The sequence below is a fragment of the Gouania willdenowi genome, chromosome 12 (assembly GCF_900634775.1).
Source record: "Gouania willdenowi chromosome 12, fGouWil2.1, whole genome shotgun sequence".
Taxonomy (NCBI): Eukaryota; Metazoa; Chordata; class Actinopteri; order Blenniiformes; family Gobiesocidae; genus Gouania; species Gouania willdenowi.
In genome coordinates, this window is record NC_041055.1 from 7,460,931 (window position 1) to 7,487,250 (window position 26,320).

The window sequence follows — 26,320 nt, forward strand, 5'->3', positions numbered from 1 at the left end:
GCATAAATGCATTGAATGGAGCAAAAATATGGCATGAAAAAGTGATGAAAATATGTTCAAATATTGCTAGTTTAGTGTAGTTTCAGAAAAACCGTAAAAAATGAGCAAAAATTGTCTCAAATTGTTCAAAAAATATTCTTAGTTTCTTAAAGGTATCTGGTGACCCCCTTCCAGTGTCTTCTGACACCAAATGGGGTCCTGACCCAAAGGTTGAGAACCCCTGGTCTGAAGTACATTCATGTGTTGGGCTGCATTTCATTCATACTTGTAATTTTCAGCTCATTAGTTAGATTTTGAGTTCATAAGACAAAAGCATCCTTCATATATGTAAGTATTATTGTATTTGCATTGCATGGTTTTAACACCTTCAGTTTGTATATATGTTTTTTCCTAATAGGGATAATGTGATTTCAGGTGTGGATGTTGAATGCGATTTATTCCTGTAAAGTTTCCTGAGATGATTGGTGCAGGTTTATATGTTATCTATATCTCTCTCTCTGAGTTCATGTGGGTTTTATTAATAAATGCAGGTTCAACGTTTTAATAAATGTTCCCGTGCATCATTGGGAAGGCAGTTTATTGCATGTTTTAGAGGTGGGAAAAAGTCACTCCGGAGATTGATTTTTGTTTTCAGGTTTTGTGAAAACCTTAATCATTTATTTATTTGTGCTGCCTGAGGCCCCTTTGATGTATAGGTGTAATAATTTAGCACCATTTTAATTGTTGGGAGTCCAGATGTTTATGAATATTTCACGTTGTGCAGCGTCGAAGAGATGGATTATGATACAATCATCTCTCTGTTTATCCTAACAATGCTCAGGAAAAATAGGTGTTCAGGTCTCAGCACATTTTTAACATAACATTTTTACTCTGATTACTTTTAATATTGACAATGCAGCATAGCTTGACTCTAAATGTAGTCATCAGGACTGTTTTAGTTATATTCTAGTTTTAATCAACTTAATCACAATAACATTTTAGTCGACTAAATCTGTTACAGGTATAGTTGATTAAATATGAAGCCCAGTTTATGCATTTTTTAACGATTCAAGCATTTATCAGCTTACTTCCTATTGGATGACAGCTATATGAATAGTTTCATTTTGATATAGTTTTCGTTCACATGTTTGAGTTGGAAATGTTTTACTAATGTACTTCTCATATTAAGTTTGGTGTCAAAATGAGTATGTAGTGTGTTTACATTAAATAGTATGAAAGTATGCATACTCAACTGCCCCATGATGCATTGCGAACGGAATGTAAAATCGCCCTGGGACCGACTTCAAGCTAAAAATCAGACATCCCCTTTTCAAAACGAAAGCATCTCTTCTTGTCTTTCATTAGTTTTTTGACGATTTTGTAAATAGGGCTCTTATTTTGAAGTTAACCGGAAATTTTGTCAGTAGTACAAAGGCTGACTAGATATGTCAGAATGAAAAGTGTATACGCAAGTTTTATGGATCAAATTACCACATGTTGATATTCTTTTTTTCTCACTTAAAATGCTTTCAGAACTTTCAGAGATGGAGAATCTACGGAGATATTTAGCCTTTGTGTGCGTCAGGGTTTTGTTACTTCAGTGGTAATGGTCATTATCCTAATCATACTTTGAATATATAGTGTCTACTATAATATTATAAGACATCCATTATTGTCATTTGAAAAAATGTAGTTGACGAAAACAATGGTGAAATATTTTATTCAGGTGATGAAACTGGAGCTCTTTTTCTTAAAGTATTGACCTTGACACTCGAGTCGCAACCGTTGACAAGGACTTTACCAAGACCAGCGTCATGAGAAGGTTACCAAGCTTCCCCTGATGGGATGGAGAGGAGGAGCATGCCTCTGGTTGCCGTGGTAATTGGCGCTGGTACCTGGATCATACAATGGAGGGAATGGCAGCCTGACATTCATTACCTTTAATAGTGTTTCCTCCATCACTCTGTCACTATCTTGCATTCTCAGTAACTGAGTGTGAAGCTCGTTTTTCTCTCTCGCTTGCGTCTTTGCCCTCACACCGTCAGCCTGTGGGTCACCACTCAGCGTCGCCCTGCCATTGCTATCCTGGGCACCTGCGAGATAAAGTCACTCCAGGTGACAGATGAGCGCACGGACATGAGCTGCTGTTTGTAATGACACTAAAACACTGTGTGTGTGAGAGAGAGATTGTGTCAGGTCACAGGCTGGAGAAGCATAGAATCATAAAAGTCACTGTAAATAAAGCAAAGTATCTTTGAAGCCGCCCTCGCTGAACGAGCCTTTAAATAGCAGTTTTTAGGATAAATAACTGGAAGTTTGACCCAATGCCAGCCTGGACAGCCCAGGATTAGCTGACCTGAGCTGTTTAGCATTCTGCAGTGAGTGGAGCAGATAATAACCAGCTGTGGGCATCACTCTCTCAGCTTCTAGGGTAACCTGTTGGCACTCTAAACGATGTCATTATGACACTTTACAGATGCCACCTCAGCCACTGGAGCCACCACTGCTGACAGTCTGGAAACAGACAGGCTGGAGTTGGAAGTCTCTTTGCCTGCAGGGTCAGACTGAGAGCTAAACACTAGATTCTTATCATTTTTCTTTGTGCCAAAACAAAGAGAAACCTTAAGCATGTAAGGATATATCCTAAATCGGCTAAAAATGTATGCAAATAAGAGGGGATTTAAATGATACAGTACAGAATGTGTTTGGAAGAGCTTTAATCGGGGCAAAAAAAGAAGACCCAGCCCGAGCCGAACACGGCCCCAACCTGTCCGACCTGAATGAAGCCAATGTCTCTTTAAGCCCAAACCCCTTTCAACCCGACACTATTCACGTCCGTGTGCACACAATTAGAGGCGAGTCAGCATCCATTTGTGCGTCTTTCTTGCGTTAATCGAAACACATCACCTGATTTACCGCACAGCGCCCGAACCCGGCCCAAGTTCGTGGTAACGATCAAAATTAAGCCCGACCTGGCTCGTGCAAAGAATTCAAGCTTGTATTTTGGCTTTCTGAAGTCAGAAAATGAATAAAGCTGAGAAGATAACAGTAAGGACATATACTGTATGCAAATATTTCAAGAACACACACACACGATTCGTTATGGAAAAATATGTAAATTCCAAGCCTGGAACATATAGCTGCACTTAAAAAAAAAAAAAAGTTTCCTCTACTTTTTCACTGCATTTATGATTTGAAAACTTTTCTTAAATATGTATTTTTGTTCAACTTTGCATGGTGATAAATGTAGAAATGTGCAGTTTATTTTGGTTTATGATTTAAAACAGTTTGTAAGAAGGTTATAAGAAGAACATATATTAAAGTTTTTAATCTGGACTTGAATCGAATCATGGACCCATTATTGGCCGTGGCACAATAATTGTCTCATAACGTGTTGATGCACTCTTTTCAAAATCCATTTTTCGTTGGAAGATTGTTTTAGTGATCCCATTGTCTTAGCTTTGAGTTTATTTTTCTTTTACTGAACCCTCCTATGATGTTTGTGGTTGTCTCTCAGCATTAACACAGATTCCCTTTGCTCATCACCAGGTTTGGAACGCAAACACATTTAAACAAATAGTAAGAGCAGAGTCTCACCGATGGAGGTGATGATCAGTGTCGAGCAGGTTTTAAATGTGTGTGATTGTGTTGTCGCTGTGTGACAGCTGTGCAGTGGACTGGTGACCCGTTGGTGCTGAGTCAGCATTAATAGGCTGCTAGAGAAGGATGATGAGAGCTCAGCCTGGAGGTAGATGCTCTGCTGCTGCTCTTTGCAGTTTTCCGCTGACAGCATTGATCACCATGTTGTTTATCTATTGGAAGGACCTTTTTTTTAAAAAAAAATAAATAAATAAAACCCAGAGTATTGAGTATTAAGTCCCAACTGAAATCAGCTTGACAAATAGCAGCGTTTTGACCTCTGTGGAGAAACCAGCAGTTCCTCTGTATTCAGTGCTAATATTCAGCAGACATTGATTTAGGAGACGGGCACATACTGACATTTACATGCAATCAGACTGTTACTCAGCTCTATTACATTGCATATTAAGACATACAGAGATAATTTGGAATCCAGTTTGTGCGCCAATTACAAAGAATACAAACATTTGCATAAATTCCTCCTCGAAATGCCTTTTGTTTTTACCGACTTCCCCTCTAGTGAACGAGCTGCCACACTGAGAATATTGATGAATGAGCTTTACCTCAATCAGGACCTGCTTTACAAAGATTTATCGAAGCTGAATTCTAATAAGAGAATCACCTGTCAATACCACAGACAGCATTATTCAGTCGTCGATACTCTTTGAATGCTACATCGATAATCACACTAATGATTTTTGGCGAGAAAGAGTTTCTTAATTTTATTCATGCACTTTCATCCAATATTTAACCCGTCATTCACAATCTTTCACTTGTTTCTCTCACAGGACTCATAAGTGTGTGTTTCTATTGATTTGGATGTACTTTAATTGATCATTTGGGAGGCACTTCTTTCAGCACCATCAGCCCTGTTTTTATTCATAATTGAAAACACTGAAATAACATGCTTTGCAGTTATATTCAAACCATAGAGAGATGTGTATATTTATAAACATTTTTAAACATATTATTAGCCTTCATATAATAAATATTTCATGTAATTTTTGAATTTCTTCTTGTAACAGTGTTTTTGTCTAGTATGATGTTTGAATACTTTGAAACGAGGGAGGTTTTACACCGCGAAAGATTAAGTAAACCACAAAAAAACATGTTTCTGCTACTCGTTAATAATTTTAGAGCTGCAACTAACGATTATTTTTGTCGTCGACTAATCTATCAATCATATTTTCCGATTAGTTGACTGATCGCGATTATATTTTTTGAAGCACATATTTTTGAATTGCTATTTTAACCCACCTGCTTAAATCCTCACACCTGTGAAAGTGTCCCTGTTGTACTCTTGACAACATGTTTTACACTTACAAAAAGAAAGTAAAACAGTGACAGAACAAAATATTGCATTTATGATAGTTTTATTTTCAACATGAAAAATGATGGTCACAATGAAAAATTAATTAATTAAATAATAAAGTGCATTTGGTCTGGAACAACTATTCATAATGGAAACACTTTGTGGGAACATGAACCTTACAGGTTCTGGTGGTAAGAACTTTAAACCAACTAAAGAGTTGTACATGGTAAGGTGTAGTCTGGATGGAAGGTCTGTATCATCCTCAACCCTGGATATTGGTCTCAATATTATATGAAATTACACAATTTATAGTAGATTAAAGCATTTTACTGTAATAATTAATACTAATATAGGCAGAAATCAAGGTGTTTTCATTCAAAGCAGGTTTAGTGAAGTAAGTTATGCGTAAACAAAACTGAACTAGCATTCGCTAACTTAGCAAGCTTCTTCTGTAGTTTTCTGACAGATAAGCACTAAACAAACGCAATAACTATTTCAGCCATAGTTTGTTAGCTAATGAACAAATCTACATGTGATTAAAATGAAAGATTCTTGAGACATCAACGTGACTTATGATCTTATCTTTCCGCTGGACATGAAGAACATGGAACACCAGCTGCGGCGTGTTTGCGCTTACCATGGAAAGCCAGTTGTACCTCACATAGTTTACATTTAACTTGTTTCACTGCTTTATCTTCGCTGAAATGTTCCCACACTTTAGAAACTTTAGGTCGAAGCTATCGGGCTTCTTCAACGGTTTGGTCCGCCATTCTTCCTCGCTTGTATTTTCCAATTTCCAGCATTGAAACGGTCAGGTGGGAGTGGTACTGCCCTCTGCAGTTCATGTAAGGACCTGCACCAGGAAGTGGCCGTGCCATGGTTTTTTTCCTTTATTTATTTTATTTATTATTTGTTGACGCTACAAAATCTGCGTTGACAAATTTTTGTAGTCGACGTTATCGGTTATGCCGACTAATCGTTGCAGCATTATATAATTTACCTGAAACCAGTGTTATTCCATGACATGCAGGGTGGTGGCATCAGGGACATTAGGTGCCTGTAATAAAAGAAAATAACTATCTTTTCACAAAATCAACTCAGCCATCTTTTAACCTTCTTGTGGTTTTTTACTTCCCATACGATACCGATATTGCAACCTTGCCATTGTCTCATACCGATATTGATCTGGTACGATATTGGCAGGAATCATACATACTTTTTTTACTTATTTTGTTGTGTGAACTGTTTGAAAATTCTTAATGAAGTGATAGCTCTCAAATGGACGACAATAGTCAGCAACAGTCGGAATGAAAAAAACTGACCCATTTAAGTGCTGTAGTGGAGTCTGGAATGGAATGCTTTTGTTGGAGATTTTAGATGCAGGCCGATATAATCCGTTAAGATAATATCAGATCGATATCTGATATCGATATTGGATCGGTACACCTCCTTTATATTAACTCATTCAGTGCCAGCCATTCTCAGATTTTGTACCCCACTCAGTGCCAGCCGTTTTTGAACATTTTGACTGATTTTAAAGACCCACAGAATATTTTCTACTATGACTATCTGAAATCTGACACCAGATTCTGAAAGATTGAAGCCTCTACTTTCATCAAAAAAAAATATTGTTTCTGGCTCGTTATACATTCTTATGTAATCAGCCGTTGAATAGAGCAACATCTGAACATTGTTCCCTTATATAAAACATTAAAAAAAACACTGAGACAGGGCTTTTGATGGCAAAATTATTATTTATCGATCCTGTTCAGAGTTGAATGAAATTCTTACTGTATTTTGGCATTCCTCCAACTTTCTCTCCCGTCAGTCTGCACACACACAACTTCCTCTTCCTCCCGGACGTGCAGAGTGTCACTGTGTTCCCCGTTTTTTTATTGTTTTATCTCACCATCACCACACTATCCATGAGTTCCACACATTGTCTGGTCGAGTATCCGCTGCTGTGCACTGCTGGGAACGTCAGCTCTTTACGTAGTGCCATTTTCTCTCATAAATGCCTTTCCTCTTCTTCCTCTGAGCTCCACTGAGCACGGATGATCTCTCATCCAAAGGTGCGCTGCTACCTCCTACATGTCACCTATTATTTTGCTATCTGGCTCACAGGCTGGGGGTATTTTGTACCCACCTCCACACCACCCCTCCTCACCCCTCCTCCCTACACGCAGCAATGACCCGTTTGGCCCTGTTAGTTGATGGTTTTATCTCATGTTCACAACATTATCAACAATCCACTCAGGTCCACACATGTTCTGTGTTCGTATGTGGAGCTGTGAGCTGCTGGATACTTCACAAGATCACTCTGTAGCACCATAATCTCCCTTTTTCCTGCTTCTTCCTCCTTTGCTGGGTAGCATCAGTGGCTAATCTCACATCTAAAGGTGCACTGCTGCCATCTTCTGGGCACAGTTGGTTACTACAACACCCCACAGCTTAGATAATGATGAGAGACCTCCGCCAGGGTGTTTTGTAGTAATCCCCGTGAAAAAACGCAAATGACGAGTTATCTCGTCAATGGCACTGAGTGAGTTAAGCTTTATTCAACTGAGAGAGACTAATTGAGCATAAGAATCTATTAAGTAGTGATGTTGTAGAGTTGTCCAACTCTCAACATTTTAGTCAAAGTATTTCAATTTGTCATATTTTGTTGTAAAATGTCAGAGTGACTGTCCTCTATAGGTTGAAACCAGGCTATTACAATTGAATTATGCTATTGGCTGAGAACAAGATTCTGTGATGTCATTTGTAACACTCATTTAGGGTAGAGGGACTGACTGTGATAGGCTATACAATAAGTATTACCGCCAATCAGAAAGATTAATCTCAGCTAGAGTCTGTGTGTAAATAAAACAGGCAAAACCAGAACTGTTTGCAAACCAGTATATATTAGAAATTCAAAGGTTATATATAAATATATGTATAAAACATTTGAATTTCTCCTACCCACAACCCAAGCATAGCTGAACAAACTATACCATGTCCGAGGACGTGCATGGGAATTAGGGGGGACCCTGTAACCCATGTTACTTGACCTACTTTAATTGTGAAAACGTTCCGCTGCACCACGGGGTTTCCGCCTCCAAAATGGAGTCATAGTTGTTTTAACTTCCGGGCGATCGGCTACCCAGCAGCAAGCATGCTAAACTCCTTTGGTAAACCGGGACAAAAGTACCAAACTGAATCGATGGATGGATGCTGAATAAGCAATCGTTGAGTCAGATTAAACGGTGAGTGTATCAGTCCGTTCGGTTTTTAAGAGTATAATCTTTGAAGGAAGAGATCTCTGGTTTTCCTGTTTGTCTGTAGCAGAGGTGCTAAGCGCTATTTGGAAACCCGGCCACAATCCGGGACTCTTCACAATTCTTCTGATCGAAGTTGCATCAAGGTATTGAAAACTATTTATTTTTGTAAACTACTTAAGCCGAAGTATAGTTTGGAATCCAGGCAGCAATTGATTGTGTGATAAACGCTGCCATGTATTCATTACACTTATTTTGTCCTAGTTGTAATTATATTTGTATGTTTTTTAAACCAACCTTGGTTTTGAATGGGCCCAGTTGTGAAAATTAATTATATTGTGCAACTTGAATTAATGATGATGACCAATATGAACATTGCAATGCCTTTATGAATCTATTTTTGTTTATAATAAGTGCACTTAAATTTAATTGATTGTTAGTATGAAACATTATTTGTGCATGTATTTATCATGCACTGAAAGATTACAGGATTCCTAATTTTTTGTCTTGACCTTCTTTAGGTCAGGTTTTTATTTGCCAACAAATCAGCAGATGGTGAGCTACCCTTTTTCAACCACGCCGTGGTAGGAATCAACCCCTTGTTTTTTCTGCTGGATCTTGGGACCCCTACTTTAAAAAAAAAAAGTAGGGGTCTTTCTATAGGAACTAGCACCTGGGGACTATGCAGTCTGTGGTAAGTAGGTTGGACAGATACAGAGTCATCGCCAAGCAGTATTAAATATGGGCGGGACTTAAAAAAACTGCGGGGGGCACAAAAACACTCCGCTCTGAGTAGCAAATAATAGTCAATTTAACGACAACCTAATGCTATATAAACACAGCCACAAAAACAAAGTTAGTTCGCTAACATACCTCTGATCAAGTGGTCGCTACAGACAGGGGTATCAGCAGACTCTGCTCCTCCTGACCGCAGACGTAGGTTTAAAATCCACTTTTTACGGCATTATTCTGTGAGCTTTTTACATTTCTCACCTTTGTAAACGACAATCTTTGGTAAAATCTCTTCCTTTTCTCGGTTAGAATGATTGGAGCAGCCGTAAACTACACAAAACATGGGCATTTTGATTTTTTCAGACAGCAGATTCTCAGGCTGCATTTCCTGCTCATCTGAAATTTTCACTCTTGCTTTGTTGCGATGCAGCAATGTGAGTGACTTCACCTGAATCAACATAGCAGGTCATAGACATATACACATTCTGTTGGCACAGTCGGTCAGCTTGGGAGGCACGGCCCGCGAATGTCCCCCCCAAGACGCCATCACTGTGCAGATAATTATGAATAGAGAGCATAGATTGTTATTTGGAGATATCATCGGATAGAATGGGTGTATCTTGATTGCTCCAGGAGCAGGGGGTTTAGTTACTCTTAAAGCTTTAGGCCACCACTCCATACTTGCGGTGAATAAATACCATATCTTTGTTGATGCCATCAGGTAAAAGTATTTACCTAATGCACCCATACTTCTTTAATGTACTTGCACGTTGCGAGTGTGACAATATCTCGATACGGCGGTATATCGCAATATTTTTCTGCACGATCGATTATCGATTTGCTCCCGCTAAGTATCGATTTTTTACGATTTTTTTTTTTTTTTTTAAATTTAAAAAAACAAAAAAATATATACAATTTTTTTTTTTTAATTTAATTTTTTCAAAACCTTTTCTGCTTTTTCACTAAAATGTGCAGGTACGTCTTCACAGAAATTTTGTCACAGTTTGTTGAAGGAACCAATATATTGCACTATACTGATGTCACTGGTAAGAAACCCTATTTTTTGTTTGCAGAAAGCACTATTGGAGATGCTTATTTGTTTACATTGGTATGTTGACACTTATTTAAAGAAATGTTGCACTAAAATAATGTCACTGTTCATAGGACACTTCAATTTATTGTCTTTCAGAGATATAAAATAAAAAAAAATTTCACTTAGTCTTTTTTTTTCTTATGTCATAGATTATTGTAGATTGATTTATGACCAATATATCGATAATCACAGTATCGTCATATCGTGAGATAATCGTTATTGTGAGCTTTGTATCGCGTATCGTGTTGTATCGTGAGGTACCCAGAGGTTCCCAACCCTAGTTGGGAGAGTTTAATTGTCCCAATTGTTGTCATGTTCAGTTGTGTTCAAAGATGATTGAAATCTCAGCACACAGAAGATGATATTCTTGTGAGAAATGTTAGAGGAAGTCAAGCCTTTAGTTGATAGACAGGCATGACATGGACGGATGGCCTCATCCTGATGCTCAAGCTTAATGCATGTGTTGAGTAGGTGTTAATGTGAAAACTGTTTAACGGGTTCGCTGTTGTCAGGAATACTCGGCGACACTTGTGGTCTGAAATGTGGACACTTGGAGGCTCCCAGTGGCGAACATTAGGGCTGGGAATGTGTCCTCAAAGGAGTGTTAGATGAAGGAAAACTGATGGAGCTGAAGTATCTTTGTTTGTAATTACATCCAAGGGAGCCACGGAATGATTATAAAGGCTGTGTGAGTGAATGGTGGAAGAAGCAAATGAAAATAAGAGATATCTTCTCAAGGTGGATGGATGACAGACAAGTGGAGCTTTACTGTATTTCCATTCTCGTGTGCTGGAAATGAAAGGAAGCAGAGAGCAAAGGCACTTCTTTCTACCCTTTATCTCTGAGCCTCTCTAATCTTTTCCTCTTCATTTGTCTGCATTCCTTCTTTCTCTCTGACTCATTGACTTTCCTTTCATTTTCCTCTCTGCCCTCTCCACTCTGGTCGCTTTGCCTCTTCCTTGCTGCATTCCAGGCGACTCAGAGCAATTACGATTTAAAATGACAAAATGGAGATCATCACCATGTCACAAGATCAAGTGAAATCAAATGGCCCATGAAGAAAGCCCACAACTGTGAACGTGCGTGTGTGCGCACATTCTTATTGTAAATGGTCTCCAGTGTATGACATGTGCCCACTACTGTGTCTACTGTATCCAAGTCTAATAAAGGTCGTCCATATCTCCTACCTTTCCTGCCATCACTTTGACACCAAACATGGCAACCGCCTTCCTTTTATTGCGTCAGTTTTTTTTTAAGCCAGTGAAATAATATTTAAATCCTCCAGGCACTGCTGGCCAGCAGTCATCAACATTTTGTCCAGTATCTTGTCACGTTTTGGTTGGCATTTGGTGAGATACGTCTTAATTAACATAAAAAAAGAATTATTTTATAACAGAACTAAACTAAAGCTGTTAATCGCTTAAAAAAAACTGACCATAATTGATCATGATTAATCGCATCTTGCAAATTTGTGAACGACACACTGAACTAAGAAGATATTGCACAGAAACAATGTTAATCCTGAAACTGTTGCATTTATTAAAGGTGAAATGTAGAATTACATCTTTTTTCACATAGAAAAACTAGTGATGCACCTAAATTTCTTAGGGAAATGGCCCAAAAGTGAATTTTCTTGGAGACGCACATGCTCTGACTTCAATGCACTTTGTGTTTTAATGAGAACATAATTAATTTGATCCAGTCTGTACAATATTATTTAATGTATGAGAGTGGGACAAGTTAAACATTATTATGTTATTTTATATTGTGCATTGTTGGAAAGTCAGTGCAAAATAAACATTTTAATATTTGTAATTGACTTATTATTTGAAATATTAATATAAGGGATGCACCAAATATTCGGTGGCCAATTATTTTCGGCTGACTATTGCAAAAAAGCCACATTCTCCTTCGGTTTAGTGAGTTAAAAGCTAGGATGAACAGTAGCGTGTGACGCATTGACGCAATCAAACAACGTGCAGTGATTTTGAGTCGGAAAAGTGTGTGCGCGTTGCAGCGGCAGCAACAACTGCTCCTCCTCTCCACACACAAACACAACCAGACTCTCTCCTTTCCGCTTACGCTCGCCGTCGTCTGTCACCGCGTAAAAGTTGGAAGCAGACCAATTCCACAACCGAGTCCGTTGTTGGCGCTGTGAGCCACAAATCCGTAAACATCCCCATTGTTTCCTCCTCAGTTTACAAGCGATGTCAGGTCTCACAGCAGATGCTGGTGTAGCATAAGCAGTGACTCCCAACACGATTGGCAGCAAAAAAAAGTAGTGCAGTTTGCATTTTATATTCTATATTAAACCGCAGTATTTGTTTTAGCCGTTAGATAGTTGGAGAGGGAGGAGCTCTCATTCTAGGAGGCGTGTTAGGTGACGTCACCTGCCAATGTAGGCAAAATCCAACTGTCCCGTTTAAAGCTGACTTTTTACAAAATGTGTAATAACAAGAGAGGGAGGAAACTTTGCCCCTCTGAATGAGGCTAAAGGGATGTATATCACTGTAGCAAAACCATTATAAAGTTGTTTTTTATTTTTCATCATACCTCCCCTTTAATGCACTTTAGTTTGTTTTTTTTTTTTTTGGAATGCATGTTTTGTTTTATAAATGAAATGTTGTGCTTTTTTTGAAAAGCAAAGGCTACTGGAATATTTAAAAAATGGCAGAATATTCAATAAACATTTACTTTAAAAAACATGTCTAAAAATGTATTCTAGGCTATTTATGCAACAAAATTTAACAAAGGCATTCGATATTCGGCCAAGCGTATATTTTATTCAGCTTCGCCCTCAAATTTTCATTTCGGTGCATCCCTAATTAATATTCATTCATACAATTGCAATGTTTTAATTTTAGTGGTTAGTACACATTTCTAGCCATAAATGCAATGGGACTAATAATTAGCATAATCATTTATTTAGTTTTTTTGGTTTTTGGCCTTGGTTTTCTCTTTTTCGGTTTTCTGTTTTGGCTAAGAATTTTCATTTTGGTGCATTCCTAGAAAAACACTGAATAATGTAGGAAGTGAACTATTCATACTTTAAAGGTTTTGGCTATGTTAAAGGCCCGTCTTTTATTACCAAAAATATTAATAATTTCAGAGAATAACCAAGATCGACCATTATTATAAAGTGAACAAAGATTTTAACTTATAAGTTTAGACATTTCCACTGTAAATATTATATAATATTGTTGAATGAATTTAAACCTTGAACATGATAAATGGTACAGTAAATGGACTTAAATTCATATATCACTTTATTCTCACCGATGTAGACTTTACTATATCAGCTAATTCACCCATTCACACTCACATTCACACATCAGTGGAATGGAGCTGCTATGCAAGGTGCTAGTCGACCGTTGGGAGCAACTTGTCTTGCACAAGAACACTTCGAAACAAAAAAAAAAAGAGTATTGAGATCTTGTTGTATTCAAAATGGATCAATCTTGTTGCATGATTATCCAAGATGTACAGCAACGAATACAAATATGTGAAATGTATGTATATATGCACTGTGATACTAAAAAAAAAAGAACACTTTGAAACTTAGAAAGGCATAGCCCTGGGATTGATCCCCCAACTGCTCAATCAGAAGATGACCCCTCAAACGGTCGCCATTAACGCCATTTATTATTTCACATAACACTGAATCACTGTGTATTGTTGTACTTTTGAACACATGAGAAGACAATTTTTGCACTCCATGGAAATGCAAATTGTTAATAGATTGTCTAGTTTCCCTCTTGTATTGTACACTTTTCAGTAGTTATAAAAAAAAAACACAAAAAAAAACCAATTACAACTGAAGAATTTGCTGAAAATGGAAAAAGTTAACGCGATAACATTCAAAGACCTGTTTCTTGCGGCTCCGTGCAGTAAACACCCTCGCCAGCAGCATCTGCGATCACCCACTTCCACCCTCACAAAGCCCAATCACGTTCAGTCAATTGAAGAAGTTGGGAGTAGAAACAGAAGTTGTAATTTTCTTTTTTGAAATACTGAAACATGCATGAGGTAAAATACTTTTTTTTAAAAATATTCTTTCTTTGTGGCCCAGTGGCAAACCAGAAGCGGTGGTTAGGCACGACTGTATTATCACATCTCATTGTAATGGAAAGATAGTTTTTTTTGTTTGGCCCTTGATCAGTCCTTTATTTGTCATTCACAAGATTTTTGCACGTGCAAACTTTTCTTTTAAAAACTGTGGCCACTTTAGAGACAGTGGGCGGAAATCGGGCGCCATTGGATACCTGGAGAACACAAGCACAGGGAAGATCAAATTTGTTCTTGTAGAAATGTTCTTCAAGCTCTGCATCAGGAGTCCAACTCTGAGGTGAATCTTTGTGGAGCACTAACCACAATGCCATTGTTCCATCAAATTACAATCCGTGTAACCTTCGTTCTTTAGTTATTCTGTTATAAAACCTAATCAAAATAACAAATAGACAGTGTGGTTACTGTGTTTTACTGATTTAAAACCAAAACAGAAATACAGAAAAACCAAATAAGTACTGTTTTTCTGGTTTTTTTTCCTTTTTTTTTTAACTTGTTTTGTTTGTGTGACAGGGAAATTAGAGCGAGAACTGAAATCCACTGCATCTCTCTCCCCAGGCCCTGGACCAAGTATCCTCACATAATAGGACTGTTTAGGATTTATTTCAGCAGTTTTCTGGTCCTGCTCATGTTTTTATCCAGTCTGTGGATGTTTTAGGTCATAAAAAGTTGCTCACTGTTATGTTTTGTTTTGCGGTGTTACGATCCAAATGGTATCCAAATAAACTGGTGACCGACTATCGATTCTGAGGCTGGTGTGAGGAACAATAGATGTAAAAACTTCTCCCATTTGACACTTTTGCAAAAACATTTACAGCTTTTTTCAGGGGAGTAAAATTTTATTTCGCACATTATAAATACCGCTAACAGCAGCCGTTAACGCACACGGAAGTTGATCTCAAGAAATGAGGAGCACCAGTAGATTCATTACACCACCTCTGATTCCACATACTGTATCTCGTGAATGTTTTACGTAACCATTTTTTGGTTTAGATTTTTTTATGTATTAATAACGTTTCAATTCACTAGTAATGTGACTTATGCGTTGCTTTTTTTTTTAATGTCCGGAACGGGAAGTTTTTTCTATTTTTCTATTTGGTTTTGTAAAGAAATAACCAAGGAACGAAGGGTACACAGATTAATTAGTCCAACTTAAATCAACCAAAGCACTTTTTTTCCATTTTGCCATATTTTATCGTTTACCAGGACTCATCTGATCTCATGTTCTCAAGTCTTCCTTGAATTGTGACCATAAATTGTAAGTCTGATGCCTTGGATTTACTTGTGGTCAGCCCAAAGTGTTGGTTTATTCACACAGAGGTATTTCTTTTCTCTGACAGCTCTCTTTATACCTGTTTGCCAGCGCTGTTTCCCCAGCTTTAATTACACTAAAGTCAGACAAACTAGTGTGGCAGCCGCCTCTGTTGTCACCATGCCGATCAATAAGTGGACTCAATCCAAAGCCATCGCTGCGTGTAAGCTATACGACCAGGAAGGGAAGGGAACTATGGGACAGAGCAGAAATATGAGAATATACATGCATCACTGCACCCCATTAGAAGTAAAGTGCTGTTTTCTCCATCAGTTTGATCGGTGGGTTTGTTGTAAACTTTTAATTGGAGTAATATTTTGTGTTGGCAGTGAATTAACATTAAAAAAAAATCTGATTTAGTTTTCTTGAGTTGATTAGAATTCTCAGTACAGTTTGGAAAGTTACTTCGAGCCTCAATCCAAGAAAACTCAGATTCACTCCACCCGAAATGATTTACTTTTTAGCTGAATGTATTTCTGAGTCTTTGAACACCATTAGTGCTCTAAGAGAGCGAGAGTGGTGGCGTGACGTGGGCTCGACTGATGAAAGAGAGAGTGCTTGGCTGGGGTGAGTGGAAAATTTGTGGCCGCGGAGCGTGGAAGATGATTGAGAAAGATGGATCAGAAAAAAAACCAGAGTGAGGGGAAAAAGGGGTGATTTAGAGACGAGGGGGGGAAATGTAGGAAAATAAATGGAGCCAAAGAGCCTTAAAAGGAGGTGGAAATGGTAAAGAGCCAGTGACAGGTGTGGTGTAGAGAGGGTGTCATCCTCAAGAGTGTCTCAATAAGACAACATAAAACACTTGTTTTCTGCCGATTGTGACAGTGTACAGGCTGGGATTCACAGACAACGGTCTGAAACACACACACACACACACACAGTGCTACATAGTCTGTGTCCCAATCAACACGTTCAGCAGAACGTGTTGATTGAACGTGTTCCAAAAACCCATTTAAAACATATAAATTAGAGGTGGGACTCGATTGAGAAAATGAATCTAATTAATTAGAGACTTAATTAATCTTTGATTTACAGTAAATGAATCACCAAACATTATTTGACACAGGAAACAACATTTTTCAATTTAAATAGATTTTGGTATATGACTGAATCAATAAAAACAACTAATGAGCTCAAACAACAAAATGGTTTATTATTTTCATCACTAAGTGCTAACATAATGTGTAATATGAATAATAGGATACTGAGCAATGCAATTAAGTTAGAATATCCATGGCATGAAATAAACGGACCAACTGATGAAGCTGATGAATTTAGTTAGAAATTTTCTTTCTATATAGCAGTTCATAAGTGGGTAATTTGGGTCAGACGATGCTATCTGTAGCACTGCTTCTAGCCCCGCCCACATCCTCTACCACAGAGATTTTACCTCTGAAACCCTGTCATCTTGTCCAGTGTGGATTGAAGGCACTGCCTGCTCGGACTAGGACCGTTGTCCATGCTAGCTGCTACATGTTTAGCATTGAGGTGGAAGAGCTCCGGTGATTGGCAAACTCATTCTTGCACAAGTTGCACAAATGGGCTTTTATTTTCCATCCGGTGTTTTTTTGTTTAAACTAAGATGAAAGCCCACGAAAGACAGGAACGACTTCTCCGTAGGTTCTCCCGTTTCGTGCATTGTGGTCTGTGCATTATGAGTATACTGGGAACTTGTGAAATTAAAAATGTTCTGCGCTGTTTGAACTGCAACTAAAAGCAATGAACTGCGTTTTTTTTTTCTTTTTTAATGCCTTATCTTTCTGTAATTAATTGCAATTAATGCGATAAAGTCCCAGCCTCAATATACATTTAAAATTAATCAGTAGTTGACTTTATTAACCTTATTTAGCATGTTTGGTAAGATTTTGGAAAGTTTTAGGCTGTCTAGGGCTCATCGCACGGGCGGCATCAAGGAAAGGCGATCTGGCGCGTTCTGGGTTGCTCGGCCGGCGGGGCGACTTGCAGCATCCCCTTGGTGCCCTTGGCGACTATGGGGGTGGTCGTCATCCCCATAGGGGCGCTGCTCTTGGTGCTGCTTCCGTTCCGGGTCCTTCTGGCCTGGGTCCCGGTCCCTGCCGGCTCTGGCAGTCTGCTGGGCGTGGGCCTTGGCTCCTCTGCTGGGGTCTCGGGCGGGGGGCTCTCTGGGCCTTCCCCTCGGGCAGTTGGGTGCTTGGGTTTGGGCTGTGGGGGGGCGGGATGCTGGCGGGTTGGGGGTTGGGGTCGGTGGCGGTAATGCGCTGGGTGCTCGGCTGCTTGTGGCTTCTTCGGATGTGTATGTGGGGGGCGGTGGCTGCTTCTCGGCCTTGGATCTCGGGGCATCTGGGAGGCTGCTCGGCCGTGGGGGGGGTTGCCTGGGGCTCCTTGGCCCCCACTCTTTCTGCTGGCCTGGCTGCATCTGCGGGCCTGGGGCAGTTCCTGGGTTTGCTGTAGCGGTTTTTGCACATATACTGGTCTACGATGCACTGGCACGCCTTGGGATGTGGGATAAAACTCATACTGGGCTAAACTTTAGACACGTTTATCCCAAATACCTGCTTTAGGTATTACCACCCCCCATGTCCACAGCCACCACCATTATAGCTAAGCTTCACACTTGTCACTATACTGGCTTGATTACACAACAAAATAAGCACAAGATGTTGTACAACTTCACATCTCACCCTCACTGTAAAATAATCTATTCATCCCCATCTATTTCCTACCTTGAGTCTCTCCTTCCTGCTCCCTTTCCCCTCCCCCTTCCCTCCACCTAGGTGTAACACTGCTCTCCCTTTTTATATCCTCCCTATAATAAAATATTTCTTACCCGCCCTTAGGGAGGGCTGGTGATGGTCACAATTAAGCAATAAAATAAATTAATTTATTTTATTGCAATAATAAAACATGCATTGCTGTCTCATAATGATTGCACTTCTTGTAGTGTTGACCTTTGACAGCATGTGCAGACAAGTAGAGAGAGAAAAAATAAAAGAAGTGTCCTTGGGCAAGACACTGAACCCTAAGTGGCTCTGAATGGTTGACTAGTGCAAGGCAACTCTGTCCCATTGGTGTATGAATGTTCGTGTGAATGGGTGATATAAAATCAAGTCCATTTACTGGTTTTTATTCCATAAGTAAACCATGCAACAGCAAATTTCTTGCACTTGCATTATACTGGTGCTTTTAATAAATCGCACCAAATGCTGGAGTTTCCCCTAAAACACACTAACAGATGGGCTCAGATCAGGCTGTGCAAAGGGGAGAAGAACGTGTTTCTTGGGGAAGTTTATCTTTTTATTGAAAACAGGGTCCAAACATCTCATTCTTTTTTATGTTTGATTTCTGGATTAAATAAAATTATTCAATTGGTAATTTAAAAAATGAAGGCCTGGTAATTGGATTAATCCCATGATGCACTTGGAGGTATCATCAGTGATGGTGCCTGGGGTCCTCGGGATGTTACAGTAGTGTGGTGAAGGCATTCCAGCTGTAAAGCACTGTTGTGATGTTTTTAAGGTCCTTAGTGCCATCATTATTTGGAAGGCATAATTAGAGACGCCTCAAAAGTTTTCCCCTGTCAACGAATGATTTTTAATTACAGTGTTCGTTCATAAACACAGCACGGATAAACTCTGACCACACATTTGATTTGTTGTGTGAGCGATGCTGCGTCCACACTGATCAAGTGTGGGGAAATAATACAGCAAGTGATGAAGGAGACATGGTAATACATAACACAGTATAAATAAATGTGTCACACATTAAAAGAAAATGTGAAAAACAACAATAAAACATAGAAAATAAACAAATGAGGAGGATTTACCTCCTTATAAATTTCCATCGCTCATAGAGTTAAATGACCGAAACTACAGGTCGCTCGAGGAGACGTGAAAGATGTCTCGACCATAAACATCCGATTGTGCGTGACAAGTCAAACGCTGGCTGTGGACAAAAAGCAGCAGGTCTGCCTGGATTGGAGCGATGCAGTCCTTCTATCCACTAACCTCTGACTGTTTGGTTTTTTTTTGCAGTGCGGTAAGTGTCAGTGTAAAACGACACCAGCTGCCCATCATTACACTGCAGACGCACACACTCTGAGCGCTAATGGTGCACTAATGAAGACAGTAGCAGAGCGGCGCGAGCAGGTGGATCCACAGAGCCAAAGAAAGGTCAATCAGGCAGCTGAAGTGACACTTGGCTCGCGCTGTGAAAACGTCTGTCATGTTGTGCATCGCTTCCATACGTTGAAAACAATCCATTAATGACTCAGTGTATGTCATTATTGAAGAAATGCAAAATTTCTTTTGTTTTTTTTTTTTTTGTTTTTTTTTCCGAAAATTCTACAACTATTTCAGTGATTCTCAAACTTTTTTGGCTCAAATATCCCCTTTCTCTTACTTTTGAATGTAACTACAACATTTTGCTCAGATATCTAAAAAACAATATAGACTATAATGACGGAATGAATGAGTGATCGCACACACTTTAAAGAGTCTCATATAGTAAATGAGTCAACTGAAACATGTAATGTCGACTGAATACATTTATTTTTACAGTTTCTGTCATTTCCACCTGGTCTGGGACCAAGATTAACTTTGGTATTATCAGTTCATGTTCTAATCAAAATTTCAATCATCATTTTGTGGGTTTTTTTTGGTGTTATTTTGTTATTACATATATATATATATATATATATATATATATATATATATATATATTTTCTCTTATTTTGTGTTTTTTTGTTGTTTATATTATTAAAATTATTCTGTGTGTTTTTGGTGTCATTTGGTTGTTTGTGTTTTTGTATGTTTATCTGTTATTTTTGTGTATTTTGTAGTGATCTTGTGCATTTTCCTCTCATTTAGTGTGTCTGTCGTTTTTTTGTGTTGCTGGTAGTAGTATTTTTTTTTCTCTTAGTCCGTGTGTTTTTGGTGTTATTTTGTGCATTTTGTTGTCTTTTTTTTTCAGTAATTTTTATTGTCATTTTGAGAGTTGCTGGTAATAATTAGTATGAATATTATTTCTAACTAAAAATAAACATAAAACCCCATATTTTTAATGCTTTACATTGTTAATTATCCTGTTTCTAACTCATATGTACCCCCTGTAGTGCCATACAGGTACCCCCATTTGAGAAACACTGATCTATTGTATGTGATAGATGTAACACAGTGCATGTTAACATCGCTGTTATCATAAACCCCAAACGCTGTAATCACTTGCATGGCTGCTTGTGTTTAACTCGGTGAATTCAAGCATGGGGATGTCGCCACCCATGCGATAAGGTCTCAACAAAACAAGATGAAAGCAATAGGGAATAATCTCAGTCCAGCCACAGAGTAATAAGCCATGAGCAGATGCTTATGTGAATTCCGTTGGATGTGTTTGGTCGTTGCACGGAAAACGTTATTTACTTATTTCATTGTTTCTTTTTTCAAAGGTCGTGTTTGTATTTTTAGTTCCAGTGTGTCAAATGTGACATTGTCCCAAAATATGTCAGTAGGAGTGTGACAATATCTCGATACGGCGATTTATCACAATTTTTTTTCTTCACACAATCGATTATTGATATGCTTGCGCTAAGTATCGATTTAATTTCATTTATTTTTTTAAGTTATTAGTTAAGATGTATTTTATTATTTTCAAAACCTTTTCTGCTTTTTCACTAAAATGTGCAGGCAGGTCTTTACTGAAAATTTGTGACTGTTTGTTGAAGGAAACAATATTTTGTTTACTGGAATATTGCACTATAATGGTGTCACTGGTAAGAAAGACCGTATTTTTGTTTACAGAAAGCACTATTGAAAATACTTATTGGTTTACATTGGTATGTTGACACTTATTTACAGAAATGTTGCACTAAAATAGTGTCACTGTTCATAGGACACTTTTTCAGTTTATTGTCTTTCAGAGATATAGAATAAACATTGTAATTTTTCACTTTTTTTTGTTATGTCATCGTAGATTGATTTCTGACCAATATATCGATAATCGCAGTATCGTCATACTGTATCGTGAGATAATCGCTATTGTGAGCTGCGTATTATCTATCGTGAAGTACCCAGAGGTTCCAACCCCAACATGTCACTGAGAGTTTTTGTCATATAGCTTTTCCCATTCCAACGAAGCAAGTCTGTCATTTTGCGAGATTTATTTGACTAGATTTTGCATGACATTTGACATTTCCATCTCTTTGCCTACTCGTTTACGATGTAAATAAATCTGCTTGTAAATGTGTGATATTTCCCCAAAACATGCTTGTGAGGGTATATTCTATCATATTTAGAGCTTTTGATTTTAAGTTTAAAATTTTCCCCTTTTTCGTTTGAGTTTACGTATTTCTGTGTTATCGCTGCACCAAGTTAACGTGTTTCCGTTTTCTGTCCATTTTCATCATCATTTCCTAATCGAATGTCATTACTAGATTTTACCAAACATCCTTAACTCATTCAGTGCCCCCCTCCCTGTGCCAGCCGTTTTAGAGCATTTTGACTAATTTTTAAAGACCCACAGAATATTTTGTCCTATGACAATCTGAAATCTAACACCAGATTCTGAAATTGAATTTTTTTCTAGCTTGTTTAGTTCTTCTGCAATCAGCAGTTGAATAGAGGCCAATTACACGCAAATCGCGAGTTTGTGAGAAAAAGCTGAGAAAAACGGCTTTTTCTGGAAAAAGCTTTAGCGACACCTCAACATTGGTTTCCTTCTATAAAAGTACAAAAACAACACTGAGACCAAGCTTTCGATGGCAACATTATTATTATTTTGATATCTAGGTCACACTTGAATGGATTTCTTACTGTATTTTGGCATTCCTCCAAGTCTCTCCCCCCGTCATTCTCCACACACGCAACTTCCTCCTCAGATGACCTGTTTGGCCCGGTTAGTTGATGGTTTTATCTCACGACCACAACATTATCGATAATCCACTCAGGTCCACACATGTTCTGTGTTAGTATGTGGTGCTGTGAGCTGCTGGATACTTCATAATATCACTTCATAGCGCCATAATCTCCCTCATCCTACTTCTTTCTCCTTAGCTAATGGTAGCATCAGTGGCTAATCACTCATCTAAAGGTACGTTGGTCACTACATCACATTACAGTTTAGATATTGATGAGGGACCTCCACCAGGGTGTATTCTAGTCATCTCTGTGAAAAAACGTAAATGACATAATGTTACGTCATTGACACTGAATGAGTTAATATGGCTAAGGATTGCATTTTTTAATTATTTTTTTCATGAATTTTATATTTATACACAGCAGAAATGCTGCATTACTTTTGCCATCCAGCCCTTTGCAACACTGGAAAAAGCGATATATCGGACCACCTGTTTTACGGAGAAAAATGTCGAAGAAATGTGTGATACTGTCCCAGAATGGGTAGGTGAGGGTTTAGTCTGTCATATAGATATTTACATTTATTTAGGAGGTGAAGTCCATCATATTATGTCAGCTTTTTTGTGAGAATGGACCATTTACTGTAAATTGCACAGTTTTTACCAGCAATCTGTCAACATCTACACATTGACTTCCACTGAGCCAGACATGTTTTTAGTAAATCATGGTCAACCATATTACATAAGATTTTGCACAAAAATGTAAATCACTGTCTCTCCGGCCACTAAGAATGTGCAATATATCATCATTCACGATATATTGTCAAAAACATTCTCACCGGTAAGAATGTCATCGCACGAAAAGAACGATAAATGCCCATGTCGGAAATTAGCGAGGGCCACAGGCCATTCATTTGTCCCTCAGTTTAGCCAAGAATGCCCCTAAAAACCTTGTTCCAGGGGCCAAAATTGCCCACAAGTTTGTTGTCAAGAACTTATTATTCTCTGGAGTGGAGCGCTTTTCACAGCAGCGGAGCCTCCACGGTGTGCACCACCGCCGCCCCCAGCCCTCACACACACACACACACACACACACACACACACACACAGACAGCGGTGATCATCTCGGCTACCTGAAGCTGCCGAGCTGCGATACATCATGGACCGCTATTTGGCTAAAACCATCCAACAAAGTGAACCAATCCAAGTTCCTCCGTCAGATCCACCTAAAGTGCCACAAACACGGGGACAGAGATTATGAACTGGAAACTCAACTAAAGCTAACTATGCTAAGCTAACTCACCGTCACACAGACTGGGCTAAGAGCTAACGCTAACCACTCCATATAAGGAATAGACCAAGCGGCCACCCGTTTTACGAGGACAAATTGTGTTTAATTGCGTGATATTTTGCCCACAACATGCGTTTGAGCGTTTATTTGATGATTAATTACCACTTCAGGAAGTCAATTCTGGATTTCCCATTTATTTTCTCCGATCACGGAACATCAGTGGCCCTACATATTGCAGCTTCCATTTTGTTAATAAAGGTAACAAAAACAACTTAAAAGAAAAGAAATATAGCTGTTTTAGTTTCAAGAAATAAACCAAGAGGCTCTATATTAAAAAGTTTTAAAGTTTCTTTGAACTTAATTTAATAACGCTCCATCAGATATGTGCACCTTTGGACCCTAACAGGCATTAACCATAAAGACGTGTCCACATGTACTATTGGACGTCTCACTGCCTCCAGTGTCTCAGACGTTTCCAAATGATTTTGAGGTTGGTTTTAAAAAGTCAGCAGTCTCCACTTTGCTGATATCAGAGTTTCACAACATCCCATTAGGCACCTGTTCCCTCGATTCCTGTCTGAAAGAAATAGCCGACAGCAAAAACAACAGTTATTTTCTAAAACACAACACCTCACATGGTTCTGCTGCTGCACCAACGATCCAGCGTTTCCAGAGTCCCACATCTTATCAAAAAGCATCTTCGTGGATGTGATCACAATAAAAACTCATCTCAAGGAATGCGACATGCATACACTCAGGCGGCGGGATCATAAATAGCACAAACTGGATCTAATTTCATCCTTTAACTCTTGGTTATGTTATGCTCTCAAAAGTGACTCTCAGAAAGTAAAATATAAGCCAAGAAAAACTAAAATAATGCTTATATATGTGGAGATTTAACTGAACCATTTAAAAGGTAAAAAAAAAAATACACAGAATTAAAATACTGTAAGTGCTTAATTGTAATTGATTGTTTTCATGCATCACTTACTGTATATAATATTACACAGATCTCACAAAGAAGACCATGTCCACAAAATAAACTTTGGTAAACAAATTCAAACACTTTGAACTGGAGCTAAACTCAGAATTATTACTTTTTTATGCTGTGCTTTACTTTTCTTCTACCATAAAGACAGATTTTACGATTTAACTTTGGTAAAAGTGACTGATTTGACTTATGAGTAGAGTTGGTTGGTTATTGAATGATCCGAGTTGAAGAGCCAAATGTTTGTACTGAATCACTACGGTAACCAGTAACCGTAACCGCCGCAAACAGTGTGAATGCAAACAATCAAGAATTATTGCAGTGCCAAGAACAGGTATAAAAATAAAGGATTTATGCAAATATTAGATTAACCCAGATCAATGAAATGAATAAAATGAGTCTTTTACCACCTGAAATACTGCCATTCGTAAAAGTGCTTATTTATTTTGATGCTTTCTTATTTAAAACGATACGTGACCCATTACATCAATAAACGTCAGATGATCGGCCTAAAGCTGAATAATAAAACATTGTCACTAATTAGTGTAAGAAAAGCCTTTAGTCACAAGGAAGTGAGCCATATAAAGGCAAATTACTTGATGAATTACTATTAATCAGTTTGTCAAACATGTCGACCTTCACAAGCGTGCATTTAAATCTGCTGCAGACGACTTTTTTATTACAGATAAAGGCGGCTTAGACCTCATAAATCAATAACATGTAGATAATTGAAGATTATAATAATAAATATAAAAAGTTAAAATTACAGCTCCATAGTTTATTTCATCTCCACTGCAGACGTTGTCGGTTTTACGCATTGCATTGTGGGATGTGGAGTCCTGTAAACGAATGCATAAAAGTGTTTTTCCTTCATTTTTAATGTGGTTTCTTGTTTTTCTTTACCAGACAAGGAGGACGGTGATTGGCTCGACGCCATTTTAGTTTTTGTTTCTTCCCAATATTCGTCGTGTTATCACCTTAATCCGCGACACATTCAATAACGTCTCCCACAATGTCAACAGGGGAGATGGAAACATACTTTAAAGTGGCAATTTCAAGCTTTTGCATCTTTTTGTGATAAAGTTACAGTTAAGGACTCATAGATCAATAACTCAAATATAAGTTTATCTGTTAAAAAGTGCTTTTTATTGTATATGCAGCTTCTAAATCACCTCTCATTCCTGCTAGTAAAGGTTACATACAACAGTCTTTCCGTTGAGTCTTTGACATTTGTATCCCGTTAAGGTTACACAGGTTTCAGATTGATGTTATGTGGCATTTGACTCAAATGTAAATAGTTTATCTGTAAATAGTTTGTATATTGTGTGGGAGAGTGAGTGAATGTTTCATATCATATAAATGCAAATATTGGAATATTGAATTGTGTGTTTTTTTTTATTTATTTTTTTAAATCGATATATCTATTTTATGTTGTTGCTCTAATATTGTGGAAGTGCTCAACTAGCTCTAAACTCTATATCAAGGGGGGTCAAACTCATTGTAGTTCAAATACGGAGCAGTTTGATCTCGAGTGCCACAGATTTTATGCTGGAAAACACGTAATTTCAACATTATTGTGCCCTAGTTTGCACTTGTATGTGTACAGTACATAAAACACAAAATATGTGACAGATAACAGTGCCCACAGGGTCTTCACTTTAAATGTATTTAATTAAGGAAAATATTATGTCATAATTTAAGGAAAATGAAAAGACTGAGGGTTTTTTCAACAGGTTAACATTAAATATGACAGCGATATAAGCACCGGGAAAACTGTGAGCCCCTGCAAATATTGTTGAGTTTCATTTACACAATGACTCATGTTTTCT

At 38.2% G+C, this 26,320-nt stretch overlaps 1 pseudogene; it reads left to right on the plus strand.

Annotated features, from left to right (window-relative positions):
- LOC114473366 (netrin receptor UNC5D-like) overlaps positions 1-26,320 on the plus strand; it is a 278,176-nt pseudogene that overhangs the window by 92,691 nt on the left and 159,165 nt on the right.